We start from the raw sequence: 23808 nt of genomic DNA on the forward strand, positions 1-23808 counted from the left end.
GGGCTTTGCTGTTGTCTCCCAGGTTGTCACTTTGCATAAAGAAACAATTAAAAAATTGCCAAAAAGCCAAAACGTCTTTTTTGGGGGTAGCCGCACAAAGACAGAGATAGATGGATACACAGCAAAAGAGAAGTGGCACTGAGAGAAAAACTTGGATTATTATCCTTGGGGACAATTATAAATATAAAATATACGCACTCAATAAAATATATTTTTTAATTTTAGAAAAATTTAAAGGGGATTTTGGGTAGGCGGTAAACTTTTTAAAATTATATTTTATTTGAATTAATATAAGAAATTGTGTTAGATATTTACACATTTTTTTTTTGTATCAATTATAATTTATTTTATAAAGTACAGGCCTATTTTTCATTAAAAAGTTTATATATTATATTGAATTTACAACATTTAATGCTTATACGTAATTTATTTCATTATTTAATGAATCTAGGATATTTATATAATTTTCTTTAAGTGCATTGGTTTGAGTTTTAAGTACACCCGCTGGTGGCATTTGGCAGGCGCAAAAGCGCGAAACTCATTAACTTGTGTCAAAAGCAGAAGATGCCGCAGCTCCACCAATTTTCCCCTGCCACGCCCCCTGCCACCACGCCGCCCACTTAGCAACCCCCTGGAGAAAGTGAGAAAATTATCATTATCACCCCGAAAGGCCGCCCACTATTGTTGGGCTTAATTAACAAGCGCGCCAAAGTGAAAATCGCATCTCGGATTGGGGGAGGCGACGAAGGCGGCGGTGTAAACGCAAAGTACTAATCATGAAAATTAAAAATAATTAAAACTTTTCTTTCAATTTGGCTTCTGGGCCGCTTTTGTCAAGCGGCGGCCATAAAACGCCGAAATGTTAAGGGGGCTGGGAAAAGTCCTTGTGGAAAACGGCGGGAAATGGCCTGGCCGTCGCGGTTAAATGGCGTTTCAGCGATTTTCATCACAATTTACGGATGGCAAAAGGTTGTCTAACCCCTTAAGACGAAAGTCGTAAATTATCATGAAAAGAACAAGGCGAAAAGTTTGGGCACGAAAGAACTTTGAGGAACAGTTGCGGTTCGGTGTTAATTAAATTTAATTAAAATTTATTACAACAGTTTTTCATCCGAGTTTTAGGTCTTAACGAAAAATGTTTAATATGATTATTTAATGTTTCTTATATATGGCAATAAAAAATAGCAGTCGTTAAAATATCTTGAGAATGCTGATAGAAATGTTTATTAAAACCATTTATTGCCTTACCTAAAAAATCAGGGTATTTAAATAAATTGGTGCAATTGGCAATTAAAAGTACAGTCTTTAAATTATCAATATTAATCTTTTTTTGCTGTTATCGCCTTACTAAAATATAACTCATAATGCAAATAACTCTTTTAATATTTCATTTATAGAAGTTTAAATCAAATTTAATTTGTATTTAATTTTTTTAAATATATTTAATGCACTTATTGTTCTTACAATTTATATTTAAGTTTATTTCTTAACTTGGTTTACAATATAAATAATATTTTTAAACAAAATTTATAGCTATAATTTCCTCTCCCTATTTTAAAACCTTAACCCTTTAAAGACACCGAACTCAGCCCGGGGGGTTTTGTTTTCTCGATTATTTTCGTGCTTGTGGCCAGCTTAAGGATATGGCCCGGTGATCGGCGGACCAACACACCCACTCGTCTCAGATCTTTCGCCGCCCTAAGGAAGATCCCTTACATTTTCATTCGCTTCATTCATGGGAACGAAATGTCACTGGTAATCGGCTCTTAATCGGCTGAGTAATCAATCCTGCGACTTGTTTGTTTGCTTTTCCCCTTGATTTTTACTGTTTTTACTGTGTGTACAACTTGATGTCGGGGACATTGCCACAGGTTGGTGGGATTATGAATTTTCCCATGTCCTTTTTGCCGCCGTTATCGCAGCTGAGCCGTTTGCGCACGGTTAGCTGCATTGTCCTTTTTTTCTGTAGGTCCTGGGTCCTTGGTCCTTGTGCGTATATGCAAGATGATGCATTAGGCACTTCCGAGTCGAAAAGATGGGAATGTCGTGGGTTAAGCCGCTTAGCCCAAGTGTCCTCCCATTGATCCTTCGGCTCCGATTTGGCTCCTGTTCCTCCTCAGGGGCATTGTCCTTTGGGCAAGGACTCGCTGCTTCTGTTTGGTTAAATGCATTTTAGCCAAATGCGCTTGACAGATGATCCTCCTCCCTCCATATCTCCATCCATCCGCCGTCTCGATCTTTTACTTGGCTCCTTTTTGGAGTCATCAACACCGACATTCAATCATCCTGCGATCATTGGTCTCTCACAGCTGACTGGGATCACTGCACTGAACGAAAAAGGGTGATAGGAAGACACTTCTTTGTATTTTTTCTTTGTGTATAAAATTTTTGGGTAAATTGGTATTTTGTATAATTTTTAATATTTACTTAAAGTTTAAGTAAATCTTACGTTAACCTTAATTTACATCTAAAGATCAAAATTAAATTTATTTTTTTATTTGTCAAATTTTCTTTTTTGTTTTAAAGGCTATTCATTTATTTTTAGGGTGATAATAATGTAATTATAGTATTTAATAGGGGACTGAAGTCTAAGGGGAGAATACAATTTTTTTCAGTGCCCAAAAAATAAACTACAAAATAAAATATAAAAACGGCGGGAAGGGCCAGAAGGTGTAGGTGTAGTAGTGGCACCCTCCAAAAAACTCTCCTTTGGTAGCTAATTATGTAATTATGTTGTCAAAGGGTTTCGCCTTATTTTATTTCATTTTCTTGCTGTTGTTTCTTTTCAGTTTTCTGGTCGTGCCAGGCGTCAACCGGCTAAATGTGCAGCCCATAAACATTAAAAACAATAATACAACAAAAAAAAGAGAAAAAAGAATAACAACCGTGACTGGGGTCTAATCAATTTGTTGTTGCTTCGTTGCGGTTGACCAAACCAGCTGGCCACTCACTTGGAACCGAAATTCGCTGGCCATCTTGGGCCTCCTCGCAAGACTCCGAAGTTTAGCCAACCAACCAGATCCAAAAATCCGATGCGGATTCTCTCAACCGAAAGCGCGTTCAACCGAAATGAACTGCTTAGTGTGACCAGGCCCCCGAAAATGGGTGTGTTTGAGGTGGCCATAAGTGCGGAAACTTCACTTATGGTGACCCCAAAAATAAAATGTAATTTCGAGAGACCATAAATGAGTGGATCGTAAACGAGGTGAGTGAAGAAATCTATATATAGTTTAAAATTTGGAAAGGTAATTACTACAGTAACTACTTCTCAGTTTATGATGACTTGCAAAAAAGTGACCCCAAAACTGCACTGTAAGGGATCTTAAGTTTGCTTTTACATTTTTTGTAAGCTAAATAATAATAATTATAATTTTAAAACTGTCTTTTCTCTATTAATATTTATAATGTTCTAATTCTTACATTTCCATAATAATTTCCCATATATTTCTTGCCATTTTCTCATTCCTTTGGGTCATCCCCCAATCGCTTAAAGTCCTCGAAAACGTGTCGTTTAAGTCCTGGCCCACTCGTCGCTAGTCCAGCACAGAGATTTGACCATTAAAATGCTCATTAATATGGTATGGCATGGTGTATATGGTGAAAGGCCGTGTAGTTGCAGTTGGCCCTTTGTTTGCATTCATGTCGCCGCTCGGCTGCCGTTGGGCCTGCATTTTGACATTTTGACGAAGAGGAAATGTCACGTCACGTCGTGTTTTGCCGCACACCTCCAATTTCCGGTTCAGTGAGCCTATCCCCCGGTTTTCCCCAAGCCCCTCAGCCCCCTTTTCCCCTTATAAAACCCCCCTGATATGGTTTTCCCCCAGACAAGCGCCGGAGTAGTTTAAGTCCCCTCCCCCCACGGAACTTCAGTCAAAGTCTGCAGGCCGTTGCAATCAAAAATTGCACGCACAAAATCATGGCAGAAAATGGGGGGCTTTTCAGTGGGTGGGCAAAAAAGGGTGTCGTTTTGTGGAGCTGTTTCGGGGGCACATTTCGACATATACTTTTGCGGTGGCCTCTTGTTTTAGGTGGGATTCCAACTTCCCTTTTGAATTTAAGCTTGATTAGAAAATGATTATTTTTTATTAACTTTAAATGTTAAAATTTAAATATTAAATATATATAAGGTGGTTGGTAAAAACCTGTAAAATAAAATCAAGAAGAATTTCATAAAAAAAATGGAAACTATTAGTTTATAAATAAATTAAATTAAATTAAATATGTGTTTTATAACAAAGCTTTTGTTGTTACTACGATTTTGTTTTAGGGGGTATTTGGCCCCTTTTTATTTAATTTAAGCGAATTTACCTTTTACGTGGCCGGAAAACTTCGAGGTGCGCCATCTAGCGCCGGACTGCGCAAGCTGCGCATTTTTATTTAAAATGGCGAAAGCTTTGGCGCCATCGCTTTGGCTTAAAAAGCGAAAGGGTTGCGCCTGGGGGCGTTAAAAAGTTCTACCCCCAAAGACTTGGCGCTACTTTTTCGGGGAGCTTGGGTGGATTTTTGCCTGGTTCTTGGCTTTTTAAATTGAAACTTACTGGGATTTTCACTTGTTGTTGATTTTGTGTAAGCTTTGATTAAAACAATTGATTTTAAATTAAAACTTAACAGGGTTATTTATTTCTATATTTTATTTACCAGCATTTTTATAGCAAATAATTTAATTTATTTACTTGCCTTTTTATGTTTAATTTATTTAGTGGAATTTCGAGTGTTTGTGCTTTTGTTTTTTATTTAAAAGAGATATTTAAAAATCCAAACTAATCCGTATCCAATGCCTATATCCTGCCACAGGAAACATATGCAAATTGGCGGGGATTTTCCTATTTTCCCGTCTTGTGGGCGACTTCAAAGGATCCTCGAAGGACATCCGAAATGGCCGCGTGTGTGGTCGCCGTGTATCCTTGGCTGAAAACATATCTGCATCCTTGAATCCTTGTTTGTTGTTGCTGCCCTTCGAGTGACAGTCGCCCACTTGAGGCCGCCAAGCAGTCTGGTCGGTCGGCCTGACACAAATGTCGTGTAGCTTCCGGCCACTTGAAAAACAAACGGCAGCGGCGGCGGTCAACCGACCAAAATGTGCCATAGATTCCAAGGACACTTGACCAAGGACATGGCGCATCCATCCTGCATCGGAACTCTGGATCTAGAATATCAAAAACCGGCGACCGTCAACGGATAATTAATGATTTGTTATTTTTAAGACCCACGGATCGTTAAATGTTGTGATCCGAGGGGCACGAAAAACACATCCACTGATTGATGGAATTCCGGCAGGGAGCTCTAATGATCTTTGTAATTTAATACTTTAGACATTTTTAAATTATAAAAGTAACTTACAAACGTTGCTCTAAAAAAACGGCTTTACTTAAAAATCTAAAAATAAAAACGGAAATACGGAAATTGTAATATAAAAATCTTATAAAGTATTGTAAAGTATTTAAAAATGGAAGTCTTCTATTGGTCGACACAACGGAAATATTGGTCCAAATATGGATTGTCATACTACTATAAAACATTTGTACAATCATAGCAATAAAAGCAATAAAATATTTGAGAAAACCATTGAAATTGTCGTACGTTTTTTTGTTTATTTATGAAGTTCTTATTTTACATAGATATATACAAAATTTAAATTGTTTTAACTGTTTTTTCGTTTCCCCTTTGCAAAAGCCTGTAAAATACTTTAAAAAGCAGCCCCTTACATTTCTCATGTCGTGTGTAGTTTTCCATTAATTGGATTTAGCAGGCGCAGCTCCATCAAATTGGATCCCAAATCTTAAGTTTGTCTGCTTTGCCACCCATCCGCCAAAGGCAAACATAATTAATGAGCCAGCACACGCTTCTACATTTTCCCCCTGGCTTTTCCATTTTCTTCCCCTCACATGTCGGTCAAATTCAGATGGAAAAACTTGTTTTAAATTGCCGAGATTAAAAGACCAGCATAGTTTTTTGGCTCAAGATAAACAGCTGGCTGGAGATTTGGAGAAGGGGGCGTGGCATTTGCCTCATTTAAGGGGGCGAAAGTGGGCGGGGCCGTGGGATAGTCATGTGTGGCGTTGAGTGACAGGTTGAGAAGGACGACGCATCGCGCTCGCTGTCACTTTTGACAAATTATAAACGTCATTGCCAGCGACTTTGACGTGGTGTTTCTTGTTTTTGTTATTATTATTGTTGTTGTTGTTGTTGTTGGTGGCTTTTACCCGGGCTTTGGCATTTTCCTGCGGCACTTTCCCGAGGCTTTTCCGAGGCGCGCCTCAAGCCAAGAGGCAAGTTTATCCAACTGATTAATGCAATAGTTTGGCCAGACGTGAAATTAATAAAAAATGTCGGCCAGAGAAACTCGAGCAAGAAAATTTCATCTCTTTGGAAAGTTTACCTTTAAATCTATACAGATTTTGAAAAAATGGAAATGCCTTTTGGTTGTGTTTATTAATACCTATCGAAATGTAGAAGGACATTTTAAAATCGGACCATTGATTAAAAAGTTGTGGGCAAATATCAATATAACAAAGCCAGCAGTCGCTTTTCGGCTTGCTTATCTCCATCTCCCTCATACTTCTATTGGCTAATTAACGAATATTTTGTTCTTAATTTTAAATATAGATAGAAGGTTAAATATTGCTAATAAATTTTTCAAAAAATTATGTTTGCAATACTTTTCAAAAGAGTATCACAAATAGAACGGATGCAACATTCTGTGCTATTTATTTGCGAACTATATACTTGGTAAATAATAACCGAAATGTGTTGAGCATATCCTGCTTAGGGACCCAAAGTCCTTCGTCTCCCAATTTTTCTTCTTCTTTTTATTGTTCCTTAGAACTGTTCCAAGAAATAAAGAGGGAGCAAAAAAAGTACAGAAGAAAAATAAGGATAGTTTTGTAACAACTGACGGAATGTTGGGCAAACAACCCCCGCAGGGGCATCGCGGATGAAATTTAATAACACCAATAAAAGCCATTGAAAGGAGCACAGGCCAAAAACGCACACGTGATCCGTGATCCGTGATCCTCGAAGGATGCACACACATATATCCCATATAAGATATCGTGTTGATGGCGCAGGCGTATAATAAATCAATTAACGAGCCAGGAGTCTGCTGGATTAGTGGAGGTTCGCCGTCGGCGCGGTATTTATTGTTTACAGTTCCGGCTGGACGATCAGGGGATCACGAACCCAATTGCGATCAGCCAGAAAATAAGGATCGTATCGGGGATTCGGAGGGGACCCAGGAAATGGCACGCGTTTGGAGGCCAATTAACGCATCTTTGGCCTCGGCTTACGCCTTTTGTGCCCAGAATTTTATGATCCCCATTTTTCGAGGTCCAACAACTGGCGCAGATATCCCATTCCATCCTGCACCCACACACGATGTCGAACTCCGATTGCCGAACGTGCCCAGGATAATACCCACTTTGTGTTTGTTGCTCTAACTTGAGGCTTATCTCTTTAGAATTTTAGAAATATTATTTCAGGACGCTTTGTGAAAGATCCTTGATATAGATATGTTTCTAAACTATGTTTTATAGACCTATGGATTGCAAAACGGATCCCATTTTTTCACAAAAAAAATAATTCGTTTTTTGACCGTAACAATGGAAATATTGATCCAAATATGGATTGTCATACCTTTCTGAAATCGTTATTAAATTTCCTATTGATTGGCATTTAAACCTGGACATTTCTTTTTTTTTGCCATTTCGTCAAAAATCATGATGTACCCCCTTATAAAAAAAATGAAAATGAAGATCCCAATTTTTCACAATAAAATAAGGGTTTATAAACATTTGCTGGACTAAAAATTTAAATGTGATATTTCCAAAAATCTAATTAGGTTTTACAGAATTGTCTAATTTGAAAAATCTAGTTAGGATCATCTCCATGATCGGTTGGTTTAAATTTCAACACATACTTATAGGCTGCGAAACGAAATTAAATGGGAGTAATAGAGGGCGCCACGTGATCGTGTCAAATATAGAATGATACTGGTTTAATATTTATTTTTCGTTAAATTAACCAAAAAATTGGAATTGACTTTTTGGCGTATGTGCATATATTATTTATTATTTTTATGTAATATTTAGAAACTGTTTTTTTACACAGAAAATACGATCTTAACAGCAGACATAGAGGTCCTCAAGTGATCGTACCAATTATAGCCATAAGTAATGTAAATTCCAGCATTTTTCCTTCCCTTTTGACTGGTGGTAAATATGCTTTTAGTCTGCCCTGCTAGAATGGCAATTGGCTGCGATTAACCGGTTTTTAGTACCCTTTATCCTCGAACTCATTAAGTCACACAGTCACCTCCTTCTTTACGCATTCCGGGGACAGCTTCTCTTTTAATTTAACCCCCAATCGAGGGATCTCCGAAATGACCCGCAAATACGCAAACTCTCTAATACAACTAACGAAGTGGACAAAGGACCAAGGACCTTCCCCACTCGCTTCCCCTCCCCCCTCCCCCGGAAAAACAAAGGGAAGAATCTGATTGCGGACCTGAAGTCCAGACACATGGAAAGCAGCCCCCGAAGAGTTGAAACGAAAACAAAAGTGAAACTATGTGGCCCCAGTGGCGGGGGTTTCTGTTTGGTGGAAGGGGGAGTGGGGGGTGCTCTTTTTGGGTGGAAGTGGGCGGTGGTTCACACACAAAAAGTGAGACACTGAAGGGGGGTGGCTAAGGGGGCGTATGGTCAACCGGAGGAGGTTAAATGAATGAACGGATGAATGGATAAAGGCCACCGCATGTTACACAAGAGTCTGCCTCTTTTTCACTGTGCTCACGTACAGCTGCAGTCAAGTTAATAGCACCAAAAGCGGGTTTAAAAAAAAAATAAGAAAAATGATTTAGAAAAATTATATAAACAAATGTTAGTACCTTTTTCTATTTTGCAAAAAAAAACTCGGTCATCATAGTTCAATTTTTTTTGAGCCAAAAGATTGATGTTTTAAATATTTATAGGTTGTAGACTTTCCAAGATTAAAAAATTAGTTTTTTGATTTTATAAAAACTTTTTAAAAATTGGTGGGTTGGGTTTTGCACACTTTATTACTTATTGACAAGGTTTAAAATCTCTACAATATTTCTCTGGTTGTTTATACACTTAAATGGGGGTTGTCTTTTAAATACTATAAAATGCTATTTGACTTACCTCCGCTGTACGGTCTGAATATGTGTGTGTGTTTTTAGGTGGTTCATTCTAGTTTACTTTGGGATTTATGAATGCTTTATGGCGGCTTGTCTGGACAAGTTGTAGAGCGATTTTCATGGGGAAATGTGTGAGTGAGTGTGCGTACATATGTGGGTGGCAAAAAAGTGGGAGGGGAGGAGGGATGCCAACTAATTTATTGCCAACTTCCGGCAAAGGCGAATAATTTTGTTTAGTTTTTGGTGTTGATAATGAACGAAACGTAACGAAACGGAATGGAACGGTCAGTGGCAAATCCCGCCCCACATTTTCAACCCCCCACCAAAAAAGGACGAAGGACCTTCATTTTTGAGAACTCCTTTGCTGACCACCGGGGTCTTATACCCATACCCTTTTATACCCCCCTTTCCAACCGAAGCTTTCAAAAAAAGGGAATCTTTTTGACCAACCCTCCGGAAATGCTCATTTAATTTTCAGATATTTGCGCATAAAACTTGCCATGAATTTATTGCTTTTTAAATAAATAAACGAGCAAATAAAGTGCAGAAATTAAGGGGTTAAGAAAGAGGGGGGGCTATTCTGCTTAGTTGTGGCGCAACTAATTGAAAGTCACTCAAGTGTGAGAAGGACAGCGAACACCGGGGGGTAGATAAATATTTAATTAAAATATTTTCAAAACAGAAAAATTAGAGGGAAGTCGGGGCTAAGACACAAAGTAGATTTCCCATGTTTCGTGGGGAAGTGGGAAGCCAATTCGAAAAACTAAAGGTTAGGGTAAAGCAAAAAGACATTAGTGTAACTATTTTAAAATTTTTATGAAATGGAAGTTTGAAATCACTTTTAAATCTTAAAATATGTGCCTAAAAGTATGCAGTTCCTGCCTGAAAAATATATTGTTTCATTCTCTTAGACAGCTACTTTGACATTTTAACGCGATTTCATTTTGCACTTTTAATAATTATTTTAAAAATATTAAACAAATATTATAAATATTATAAATATTATATTCGTAGTTTTCCAGCTTTTTTCTAATTTATTTTTTCTACATTTCTTGATTAATTTAAAACAAATTAATTGAGCTAAATATAATTATTTAAAAAGAGTTTCTCAATGTCACCGGTTTTTAATATATTTTAATTAAATCTAAAATCTGTTAACGTTTGCCTACTTTTTCATAGAATTTGCATGCGCAAAACTTTCGCTGCGAATAAATTTTCTTTTGGTTTTCCATTTCCTTTGCTTACTTTGGCGGGCATACATGGTCCTCGCTTTTCCTTTGCCTAGATTTTCCTCTTGTTTTTTTTCCTTGCCCCCCACCGACAGTAAAAAGCTTTCAGCAGCGCGGCAACCTCAAAATCGTCTGCCATAACTAATTAATGCCGTACTAATAGTGATGGCGTACCCCGGCACTCTGCCACGCCCCCAACGCTCCAACGCCCCAACGCCCACCACAGTCACAGACACCTAAGGCCCCCGTTTTTCTATATTTCCCCTATATAAATATATGTATCATCTATATATGTATAATCTCTGCTGATTTTTTAGTATTCGGCATGCCTCTCTTCGAGATGTCTTGAGGGGAATTTTCCGGTGGGGAGGGGGTTTTCCGGGGGGTACGAGACAGCCAACCACAGCCATGCTGAAAACCGAACCACTGCCGCACCGCCAACCCGAAACCCGAACCACCCGCCAGGGGGCGCCACTTAGAGCCAGCAGCCAACAGCAAATGGGAATCACGAAAACTTTCGTTTTTCTATTTTTCCCAAGCAGACTCACACACACACAAACAGGGAGAAAATTTTCATTGCATTGCATTTATTTTCTTTTCCCCCTCAGCGTCACCTTGTCTCGCATTCGTTTAGCATTTTTCGCCAGCAGGAAAAACCCAGTCGGAAAATGGGTGGAAAATGTTGGGGAGCTGCTAGGTCGCTGGGATGCTCTTTGCACTTTGCAATTTTGTTTTAAAAGGGGCTAAAAAATTCTGCGCATGTTCCCTATCCAAAAAAAGGTTGCAAAAAACTAGAAAATGCGAATGCATTGGATGTATGCGAATTTTCCGGGGGAGAAGGTTAGTGGAGCAGGATTCGGCATAGACCAAAATGGCGGAGGAAAATCGGGAAAATCAACTGGAGAACCAGCAATGCACTTTCCTTGAAAACTAATGGGTCTTTATTATTTTTTCGGTTAGAAACTGTGCAACAAATAAAAACCATATTTTCTTTTAAAATTATATTTATGCTTAATATGAATATTTTTCCATTATATGTTTAATTTTTCTATTATTTGTTTTAAATAATATATATGTATTTTTTGTAAAATTATCATTTGGGTTAATATGAATTATAATGGTTTATATCATTCATTTTTTCTATTGTTTTACTTTTTTTTTAAATTATTAATTATGTGTTTTATAAATATTATAAATATTTATGAAATAAAAATTAAGGAATTATTATTATAATTATAAGGTACCTAATTAAAAACCATGCAAAGCAGGTAGAAATATTTACACAATCCCCACAATATTTTCAAGTAACCCGGAGAAGTGGAGTTTTGCTAGGGAAAGCGTGGAAAAATAAAACGAAATTGTCACCCACAATCTGCCATGCAACCAGCCAGTGGCGCACGGCCGCAAAGTGCAGCATGATGAGGGGGGGTCGAGTGCAGCTCCCCCCGACGAAATGGGGGACCTTCCCCCACAAAATAAAAAAAAAATGAAGAGTGAGCGAGTGCAACCCTAGAAACTATTAAAGCATCGAGTCGAGTCGAGTCGAGTCGTCGTCGGTCCTCTTCCAATCAGCGGATCCGATGGCTGCGCATTTTTCTCGTCGCAACAAGAACAGCAAACACAAACATGATGATGGGGAAAAACGAGGAAAAATCGCAAAAAGGAAACAACAACAACAAAGGCGAAAAACAAAACAAGTGGAAAATCCGAGCACAGAAATAAACTAGAAAAGCGACGGCTCCGCCTGCTGCCTGCCAATGCAATTCATGGAGGAGTGCTCAGGGAAAATGCGGAGGGGGGATGGGGGGTCGGAAAAAGGGGTGGGATGGGAGGTGGGGTGAGGGTGCCCCCCTTCGAGTGAGAGCTGCGACTGAGTGAACTCAACTCGGAGCACATTTCGCTTTTGACTCGGCGAAAATGTCTATTTCGGAGTTGCCATGTTTTTCCAGTGTATTCCAAATATCACAGATAAATATTATATTATGGATTTAATTTATTTAAAAAGAGACATTTCTTAAATTAATTTTAAAATTAATTTTTTTTCAACACTTTTAGAATTTATACTATTAGAATATATAAATTAATTAGAAAAACAAATGTAAATGCATCCATTAATAATTATTTTAGTACCAATTATAAAAAAGATTAAATTTATAAAAATACATTAATCATTTGAATAATAAATTTTCAAATATTGAAAAAAAAAAGATTTGCAAATTATTTTAAACTATAATTACAATTCTTCTTACTTGGTGACAACCCTGCTGCGACTGCAAATTGAGTGCAATATTTTGTTCCCTTTCGTTTTCCCCACTGAAATTGCAATTGGGCAAGGCTCTTTTCCCCAGCGTGTGTGTGCGAGTGTGTGCTGCCAATGGGTTAAGGGATTGAGGGGTTAAGCGGTGAGGCACTGGAGGCAGGCTGTGATTCTTTTCTTTTTGTTTTTATTGCCTTCTGTCGTGGCACGTGGCACACAAAATGTAAACAAGCCGCAAAAGTGAAGCGCGCGCGTGGGAGGTCCGCCAGGCAAATAAAACTGGAATGGGGGTCAAAAGAGCGCCGGAGGCGGCGGGGGTGTTAAGAGATGCAAATGTGTCTAGGATTAGAGTCCTGCGGTAAGCAGATGAAGAGCAGCATCAGTAGATATTTGCTTCTCATTTTCGGTTCTTCCTTTCACAAAATATTAAAACGTTGATGTTTTCTGCAAAAAATAGGGTTTAATCTTGTTTTCATTTCATTTCGGTTTAATTCGAGTTTCAAGGGATGTGATAAATTGTAGAAAAGGTCTTTTAAATAATTGTAAAATTATTATAATATAAATATAAAGATTTTCAGATTTTATTTTTAGGTTTTATAAAAGGTTTCCTGGGCAGTTCCTATTTTTCTCCCATTTTAATTAATCGTTTCCTGGCAGTTCTTACATATTTCGCAGTACTTTGCCACTCAATCTGTACCTTTATGAATGGTCCTTCATTGAGGTAAAAAAATATGCTGATGAGTTGTTGCCTAATCAGAATTTCATCGCCGCCGCCCCATTACGCACATGGCAACGGGGGTGGGGTTGAATATCGCATCTGCCTCGGGTCCGGGAAATCGGAGTCATGAGTCCCGGTATCCAAAGTCCGGAGTCCACCGATCCTCCCGTTTATTCCATGCAAAATGGCCGCTCGTTTGGCCGCCTCTCCTCGCTCGGATTGCGTGTGCATTGGTTTACTTTTGTTTAGCAAAATGTTCATGCAAATCCGCGCGCTGCATTGCCATTTGCATAAGCGGCCCCAGGACGGGGAATCCTCACCCGTACCCGGAACTGCCCGTAACTCCTTGCCCGTAACCCCCAAAACCCGAACCCATAACCCCTAACCTGGTCTCGGTTCCGGGTCCATCATTAACCATCGCAGGTTGAGTTCGCTATTGAACGCCGCGCGATGTGTGTGCCAAAGCACTGAACAAAATGATCAAGATAAACGGATTTTGGTGGTTTTCTATTCAAATATGGGACATTTTAAAATACGAATTTTAAATAACTCGTAATTGGTAATTTGAATGAAACATTTGGCGCCCCCGGGTGGACTTTCGTTAATATCGCATTTTGAGTTTCCTCTTGCGCTTCTTGGTTCCTTTCAAAAGTACTGAATTTTCAGACGCGTTTACTCACCTTTTTTGTTTTAAGTGCTGTGCATGTGCTGGAGGACAACTCATCACCATCGCCATTCCATTCTCATCCCAGTGCAATCCTTGCCACGCATATTCGCGCACGCACGAGGACTCTCTCCCCGGTTTGCCTCGCCAACTTCTGGCCCAAAGTGAATCCTTTTGGAACTTGCCAAACTGGTTGGTTTAGTTTTCAAAACGGGACGTCCTTTCGCCCCACCTATACCACTCACACTCGCACTCGCCTTTTCCTCCGCCTTTCCTCATACTCATGTGTGTGTGCGTGGAAAACCATTTAAAATTACGGCAAAAAAGCAACAAAAGTTTTCCAACTGAAGGAGGAAAGTCGGGTGGATGGGGGATGGAAAACTGGTGTTGGGGGAAGTCGCGTTTGCGTTGCGTTGCGTTAAATTAAAACGCGTATGTTGCACACATTAATTGCCAGGAAGTAGATACGTTGTGGGTGGTTGGGCGATGTGCAGAAAAAGGGGAAAAGGGGGCCGTGGCTCGTTGCAAAAAGGGGTTAGACCGGGCCAAAGGTTTTTCTAATCATTAACACAGTTGCCATCGCCATCGAGTTTGTTTTGTTTGCCTGCCATTACACACACGCACACACATTTGCAAATTAGAAATGTCCGTCAAAGGCCCCGCCCCCAACTCCCTCGAAAGCCACCCAGCCACCCACCGCCCACATGCCACGCCCCATGCAGACAAGTTGCAAAAGGTCGCTCAGATGGCCGTTGTAAGGATAATGCCGATGATGTCCTGGCGAGGAGAAAGCGACACAAAAACTGCACATGCGAGCACTCACAACCCGAACAGTGGGGCAAATGTCGCGAAAAGGTAATCAAAATAATAAGGATGATGACAATGTTTAAAAAAAACAAATGATTAAAACATTTGGCGCCCGCGGGTGGACTTTCGTTTACATCTCATTTTGAATATTCTAAATATAGTATGAATACAGTATTAATTTCCATTTTATTTTTTAGCCCAAATATTTTTAAAATTAAAAAAACCTATTCAAATTAATAAAAAAAACTTAAATTGTAAATGTATAAAAAAGAATTGAGGGTGTATGACTCTTTTACAATTTGGAAAACCTATTACTGATTTTGATTTTTGTTATTGCCCTTTTTACTACGCCTACGTACCACTGTGCATTGTCTTATTTGTAATGTGTGTAAAAAAAGAGTGTATAAAAAACAATCAATTCGAAGTGGAAGTTTTATACCAAGTACAGTCCCGCTGGGAAACCCACACTAATTTACAGTTAGACACTAATGCGTGCCCCCTTTTGGAAAACTTTTGTTTGCCAAACGGAGTAAAAGAAGAAGAGGCAGAAGAAGGCAGAGAAGAAGAAGAGGAAGACTCTGGCTACGGCAGAGAGAATCCGATTCGAAGTCAGCAACAAACTAATGATAGTTTCCCCCGCCGAAGGAAAATAGTTTAAAATTCATTATATATGTAGATATATATATGAACGAGTGAAAACTACTCGACTGACTGGCTTTCTGCCATCTCATTCGCTCGTTCTAGCCATCTCTCTTCCTCCGACTCTCTCTCTATGAGCCGTACATATAATTGTGAGCGAACTCTAACCATATATTATATGTAGGAAGGAGGGGGGCATATGTATAAATCTAGTGTATATTATGTAAAATGTTGCATTTTCCTGCTCAAAAAAGCACCACCCCCACCAACTTGTTGTTGTTTATGATAATGAGCATTTCGCTCATGTGTACACGTATATATGCAGATGTAGATGTAGATGTATGCACGGGAGGAAAAGAGACCCCCAAAAGGGTTGAAAACCCGTTCAGATAATGATGCTAAATTTATGTATTTTGTGTAGAAATAAAACCTGATTTTCCAAACGAGTGAAAAGTCGAGAGCGCGGACTGACTGACTGACCATTCGGGCTATTTGGCCCACGGGGGTGGGTGGGTGTTTGGTCATTTGTGTACTAAAAATTTGTGGCGCCCCCGGGGGGACCGACCCCCATTTCCACAGACTCTGAGCTCTTCTTCGCTTTTAATTGTTGCTGCTGCCGCTGCTGCGGCGGCGTCGCCGTTTTTGAGCCGAAACTCAATTTCCGTTTGAGTTATTTAAGGCCACATGTGTGTTGTACGTTGTGTGTTGTGTGTTTTTTGGAGAGCGTCGGCGTTTCGTCTCGTTTCGTCTCGTATGCGTGTGTATGGCCCACTCGTTTCAAATTTGAAAACGTTTTTTGTGTGAAAATTTCGAAAATTCGTGTGCGTTGTTATCATTTGCAATTGTGCCGTTAACCGGTTCAGCAGCAACAGCAACAGCTACAGCAGCAACATCCGAGCAACATACCGTGACTCGTCCGAATACGAATACCATAGTACGAATATAAATACGAATACGCATTCGTACTCGCATTCGGTCCCCTTTCGGCAAGTGCAAACTGCAAATCGGGTGCGCTCAAAGGGCCGAATGAACACTCGTCGGCGTTCGGGCCAAACACAAGACACGAATTGCATCCCGGCAGCAATATCGCAGCACGGCAGCAACACCAAGGCAGCAACTGGAGCTCTGCAGCTGGTCAGGTGCCCCCGAATGTGTCACTCTGCATTTTGACCACTAACGCGCCGGCTGTGCTTCCTTCCGTTGCGTTCCGTTGTGATCTATTTGATTCGATTCGATAGTTCGACTCGATCCGTTACGTCGTTACATTTCGTGGCTAGGAATATAAAATAAACGGTGCTTTCGGTTATAATCAATCGCCCAAGTAAGGATCTTTTCGGGATCTGCTTAACTGTCTTTGATAAAGATATAGAGAAATTGCCAAACAAATAGAGATCGTTGGTACAATGTTGGCGCCAGCATTTGTTCAAGTTATTTGTTTTTTTGAGTGTGCCTCAGTCATCGGGCAATAAAAGATCGAAAGTTTGCAAAACAGTGAAGAGATCTAAGAGAGAGAAGTTCACCCATATAAAGTGCACAAGATAAATGGTTTAGGGACATCATCCAAGTCAACCAAGTGCACTTGGTGCATACAACAGCAAAAGAGGTGAGTTATATGCTATACTATTTATGATAAAGCTATAGGGAACTCCTAATATGTCGTTTATGAAATTATGATAGATAAATAGAGGAATACTAAGGCTAATACTCAGGAATTTCTTATAGCTACGCTTGAAAACTTCAGCAAAATGGCTTAAAAAAAAAAAAACAATAACATCATTTCACATTCACAGCTATTTATCTATCAGATCATATTTAATATTTATCATTTCAAAAGTAAAATTTTGAAAACATTGCCGAGAAACTCGGAAACAAATATACTTAATTGCTGCACAAAAATAATCTTTTTCAAACTTAAATGTTTACCATCTGTTTGTCACATTAAAACAATTTCAGAAATAATTTTCAGACATCAAAAATGAATGGAAAATTCATAACATGTAGAAAAAAAGAAAAGAAGCTAAGAAATCACATTTATTTCAGGAATGACAGAATATAATAATAATTTATCATTTACCGGATATATGATTTGATTATGATTGATCTTATGAAGCTTCTGAAAAGTGAAGGACAGCAATTGTCAATTGCTCTCAAGTCCCAAACCAAAACCAAAAAGAGGAAATGCTGGCAAAAAGTATTAAATGACCCACTTGACGTGTCAAAAATGTCAGCGGGCAGTGAGCAATTTTTACTTAATGTAATTAATTAAAATTTAACGTATTAATTTCGAACTGGACAAATGTCAGTCATTCATTGTGTGCAAGTGCGAACAAAGACAGCAATAATTGTGTGTGCGTATGATAATATGATACCTTGGAAAACTCATTGGCGAACCGCACTTATGCACCACAAGTTCTACCGCGAAATTGATAATTCAACGGTTAACCAAACGGGCCAACAACTAACAAAAAAAAGAAAAACAAAAAAGAGGAAAAATATAAATCGGCGCATAAAAAAAACACGAGCCGTGCTCCAGCGAGTGTTAAACGCTTTATATCAACTTAACAGTTGGAACCGGTTGAAAAAAACTACCCACACTCTGGGCATAAATGTAAACAAAAATCGAAATCAAAGGGCGGGAAGCTGAAGGACTTGAAATACACTAGGTAAATTGGTAGAGGAAGCGGTTTTTATGGCAAATCTTTACTTACACTTCATAAAAATTCGATAAGTCTTAAAGGCAAATTAATTGATATACAAATAAATATAATAATAATGTAATGGAGGTATAGGCAATCTTTTCTTAGACTTGAATGAAAATGCATATGCTATAAAAAGAAAGAAGTTAAGAAATTATTAATGTTATCTATAAGTTTGAAAATTCTCGATAATATCATATCGACATTATTTATATCTTTCTCTTTTAAGAAACTTTAAAGCCAGTTTTTTTTTGATTAAAAAATTTTGAAATTGGCAATGTTTGATATTATATTATTAATATGCTATTTCCTTTTAAAAATCTTTTTTATAATATTAAACAATTATTCAATGAAAATGATCACTATTTCAAAACTTTAATTCATATTTATTTAATCAAACTTTATCTGAATAATATGCTTTGTATGTTTAATGGAGTTCTTATTCTTCCACAAAATTCCTTAAATTTCTTCTTTTAAATCAAGTAAAAATAGTAGACAACAAATATTGTGGATAATCAACAGAGATTCTGATTCGAAGCTGCCCTGAAATGTGGGGGCGTGGTGGGCAGTCAACTCAAGGGTCAGCCAGTGGGCGAAGGGTTGAGGGGGCGGACAGAGGGCGGCGGGCGGAGGGTTGGGGGTGGGCTGTATTTGAAAGTGGTCAACCAACTCGTTGACCGCAAAAGAGAAAAAATAATAAAATGAAATAAACACACGCAGACAGATAGGACAGCCATATATACGTATGCGAATATACAGATATGTTTAAATAGATGTGTGTGTATATGCGGCCTGGCAGTCAAATCACAAACAAAACAAACAACAATGGCAACAATAATTCCCACAGCCGGCGCTCAAATGTAGGCAATGGAATTATTTTTTCCCCTTTTCATATTTTCCTGTTTGCATTTTGTTTAATTTTTTTGTTGTTTTTTTGGCGCCGCTAATGCAATGCGACAGTTGAACGTTTCATTTTATAATGTTTAATTTAATTTATATTTATTGCAAAATGTTTAGTTTTTTTTTCTAGCCGCTGATTGGCCAATTTGAATGTCGCCTGTTCTTTTTTTTGCCAAAGGTAATGATTTATTTTAATTTGCTGGAACTATTGACAGTTTGACAAAATGAGAGGGCACGAATTGAGCATTCCCAATGGCGAAAATATGCAATAAGCGAGCTTAAGGGAATTCGAGGAATTTGAGAAAATAGTAAGAGACTTATTAGAAATATTTAAATAAATGCCTATAATGGTTTCATTTAATTAACATAGTTTAGAATTTAAAGAAATCTTTTTAAATTATAAAAATATTCATGGATCTGGATAATAATATTTAAATAATAAGTTAAAATAATTAAAAAATCCTAAAGAAGTCACGTTTTGATTTTATCAGAGAAATGTTTTATATGTAAAATATAACTCTCTAAATATAAAGGTTGTTATAATTATTTACAAAATTATTTAATTCTTTGTGTGGCTAGCCTATGGTTAAATCAAATTTAAATCAAAGATACAAAATTCTAAATCCACTTGTTAACCTTAAATTTATATCTTTATCTCTGCCTCTTTTTAATTTCCTTAACTATCCCATGTTTTGTGTCTTAATTAAAACGTACAGAACAATTTGAAAACGGTGAAATCAGCGTGAGTGTGTGCGGAATTTGTAGGATCGGCGAGATATATGAGTGTATATATTTATGAGGGTTGCTTGCAATTATATTGTGCATTGTTGTTGTTGTCCTTCGTCTGGACTGGTTGAGTTTTATTTGCATTTTTTGTTGTTTTTGTGCAAGTGCAACTTTTATCGATTTAAATTAAAAACGCATTGCTGCAAATTGTAAAAATTATTGTGTGCGTCTGTCCGATTTTCCAACTGTCCGTCTGTCTGTCTGTCTCGCTGCATTTTCCCCCAGCCAGGGAAAGCCATTCCGTGTGTGCGTGAGTGAGTGTGTTTGTGTGCCAGGAAGCGCCAGCACATTAAGTTGGTAGGCCGTGTTGTTGGACAGCATCCTGTCGCCCCTTCGCATCCCCCTTTCCACATGTCCACGTCCATGTCCATGTCATTGGCCGGGGCAATGCGGAAAATCGCATTTTCTCATTTGGCTTCTGTCAGGCAAAAATATCAAAAGCGCGTCGCGAAAATCTCGTTTATTTTTCACACGCATTTCTGACATCCCCCGACGGCCCATCCTTCGACGTCCTTCGTCCTTCGAGAGTGAAAAAGGAGCAGAATCTCCATCGGAAGACTGGATGGACATTCTGGCCAATTCTTTGGCATCTCACGCAAATTGGCTTAAAGTCGTTCGATCTGCGGTCGTGTTGCATCGCATCGCATCGCATCAAATAAAGGACCACTTCAATAAGAACTCGCCGTTTCTTATTTGATTTACTTCCGTTGGCATTTTTATGAAGTGCTGCGAGGCGTTGCGTATACGCCGTGTTGTCGCCCGAAAGTGTTTTCTGTGTGGGAAGAAAATTTGTTACATTTTCAATTCGTTCGTGTGTGATTTTTAAGAAATGCTAAAGAATTCGCGTTTTGTGTACAATAGAAAACTTTAAATAGAAAGGTTTATAAAAGTTGTTATTTAATTCTATATTGAGATTTCTAGAAATAGTATTCAGTAATATATTTTCAAGCTTCTAAATTGTATTATTAAAATATTAAATGTTAAAATTATATAACAAATTATTCAACAAACAAATTTGTTGAATAATCGATAACTTTTGGTTTTTTGTTTCCTAAATTGTATTATTAAAGTCCGGAACTTAAATATAAAAAAGTACATTTATCTCAAGCTCCCCTGCCGTCGATATATTTTTGTTCGCATTAAACATTCACGGCGACCTGCAATCAGTGATGTTCTATTTAAAAATGCGCAAACTGAAAGAGTTAATGCTATGTCCTGGATCGAATGCATTAATGTCCTGGCCGCCATTGCCATTGCCGTTGCAGGAGGGCTACTGAAAAATATATAAGTATGTGCGGGTGGGCATATGTATATTTATATATGAGCGGGCGGTAGCGCACACAATTAATAAGAATTACAAGTTGTATGATGAGGGGGTGGTTGGTCGGATCGGGTTGGTTCTGTGTGTTTGTGCGGGCTTATCCGCATCCTGCATCCTGAATCTGAATCCTGCATCCTGCATGTGGGGGCGTGGCAGCAACAGCAACAACAGCCGCACAAGTGCTAATGACTTAATAAATCATCGCGTGCGACAAAGAAATATATGGGATATATGTTCCTGGTCGCCCATTTCGCCCGTTTCCCCAGCAGCACCAACAACCGCAGCCAGGAAGAGCCGATGGTTTGGGCATTGCTGAGGTTGTGATTGGACCAACAACAAAAAAAAATTACGTGAAAAAAAATCGAGGCAAAAAGAACGAAAAATAAATGCATAATTCAATGAAAATCCAGCAGAAATTCCTTTAATCCTCAATATTCATTAAAAAATATGAGCCGACCTCATGATGTTGCCGCTGCATTCTGTCCAAGTTGCCGATGATGTTGCTGATCTGGCTTTTCTTATTAACTCCTCGTGTTGCTGTGTCAGTGTATTTAATTCTGGTTTTGGGATTTCTTTTCTGAAAACATTTAAAATGTTTTTTGATTAATTTCACTTAAGTTTTATTAAAGTTCCTCTTAAATAAATACAATTTGTATTTCATTTAAAATATATTTAAATAAAAAATATTATGTCAAATATAATGAACGTTTGGAATTTCTTTTCTGGAATTAGCATTTAATTGTTTTTTGATTCCTTTTATTAAGTTTAGGTGCTTCTTGAAAAAAATACCATTTTTATTTGATTTAAAATATCAATAAAAGTATCATTTAAAATAAAACGTATATTTTAATTGTTATTATATTTAGTCGATTAGTTTTAAGTTATTTTTCAAATAAATACCATTTATATTTATTTAATTTAGCTGATCTTTCACACTTTCGTGATGATTTTTATATTCCTACGGAGCCCTGCAATTTGTTTTAATTTTTTCAATTAAAGCCATTTAAAAGCGCAGCTCGTAGATTTTCGCATTTTCGCCGCCGTGCAGATGTGATGTTGCTTCTGGTTTCTGTGGCCAAGGGCCAGGTGCAACATCGTCTCATTACATCTTTATGTGCCAGTGAGTACATAATGTGCCGGGGAGTACATAAGCTTAATCAGCAACTTAAATGTGTCGTGGTGGCAGCAAGGATTTAATGCACGCCCCCCCCCTTTCACCACCCTCCAGTCTCCATTTTCAGCCAGCATTTTCCGGCGATTTTCCCTTGTGCGGGAAACTTTTGCTGTCCGGCCATTTGCACGTTACAAAAATTAATTCGATTTGCTGCTCGGCGGTCATTTTAATCGTTTGCCGTCGTGCGGTGCCGTTTAATGAAAGGACGAAAAACCAGGACACACTCGCATTCGTCCTGCAATGCAATTAAAAATTAAAAACGTGAGCAAAATGCATAATGAGCTCTCAAGCAACACTTCATTAACGCGTTTTCTTCGCCGCCCCTTCGCCCCTTTACCCCTTTTCCGCTTTTCCTCTTTTCCTACCTCCTCTCCCCTTTAATTTCCCTGTCAAGATAAGTTACACTCCTTTTTTCGCCCATTGATGGGCGACAAAATGTTAACAAGCTGTTGAAAAATTGGCAAACAGGCCAGAATGCGTAACCAGAGAAAGGCCCTCCACACACACCTCAGCTTTCTCCACCTTCTCCGCCGCTTTCTCCCCTCCTCCAGCACTTTCTCCACCTTCGCCAACAGCCTATAAACAAAACGAGTTCGGACAGCAGGCCGCAAGTGAACAGGGATCCTGCAACAGGAACAACGACTGCAAAATGATCTGCAGAATAGAAAGTTTTCGATATTTTCGATATTTTCTCAAAATTGATTCAATAATAACGATAAAATAATATCGACACCTAAAATATAGAGAAGTCACATTTGTTTTTAAATTTTTAGAAATAGTTTAATGATAGTCGCGGGACATTTATTAATATTTTATAAGCTTATTTTATTTTTATATATTTTGCGCACATAATTCTTTTTAACTTTAAATACTCTGCATATTTTAATTTGTAGTATTAACATTATTATATGAATTATAAATTTAGGGCAGAAAACATTTTACTTTTAATTTTTAATGAGGGAAACTTTCTACAAAACTATGTTAAAATGGAAATTAAAATCTTAAAGGGTTTTTCGCAATTTCTTTTTATATGAAATATTAATAACTTCATGTAATAAAGCCTTGGAATCTTTTATTTTAAAATCTTTTAAAATCATGTGGCCTATGTGGCGTATGATTAATGTTAAAGCGCTCCCGATCCTCGACCGCATGTCGAGGGTATCGCTTTATCATGCAACTACTTAAACAGCATCATAAATTTACACGCCAGCCGAACAAACAAGGCCCCGAAAAAAAAAATGAAAAGCCCCAATGGGCCAACGGGAAAAATCAAGGAGTGTGAGCGAGTGTGGGAAAACCAGGGGATGAGGTGGCACCCATTCCGCAGTTCGTGGCCTCAATGTTGGCCTCAAAATGCAAAACCCCAAAAAGGAGCAAAGTGCAAGAGTGGAAGAGCCTTGCACGTGATTGTCAACAAGTTTGACTGCAATGGCTTGGAAAAATCGGGGTGGGAAAAGTGGGGCGAA

General features: G+C 38.3%; 1 protein-coding gene across 3 annotated transcripts in view; it reads left to right on the forward strand.

The window, feature by feature from the left end:
- RunxA (Runt related A) overlaps positions 1 to 23808 on the forward strand; it is a 68651-nt gene that overhangs the window by 17848 nt on the left and 26995 nt on the right. For 2 of the 3 annotated variants that reach the window (XM_070218606.1, XM_044392542.2), the window contains exon 2: positions 2790 to 3205. The gene's annotated coding sequence lies outside the window, so the exon portion shown is untranslated. Of the gene's footprint in view, positions 1 to 2789; positions 3206 to 16502; positions 17069 to 23808 lie in introns of those variants that run through there. The other variant, XM_044392546.2, reaches the window with a different exon arrangement.

The sequence above is a fragment of the Drosophila takahashii genome, chromosome X (assembly GCF_030179915.1).
Source record: "Drosophila takahashii strain IR98-3 E-12201 chromosome X, DtakHiC1v2, whole genome shotgun sequence".
Taxonomy (NCBI): Eukaryota; Metazoa; Arthropoda; class Insecta; order Diptera; family Drosophilidae; genus Drosophila; species Drosophila takahashii.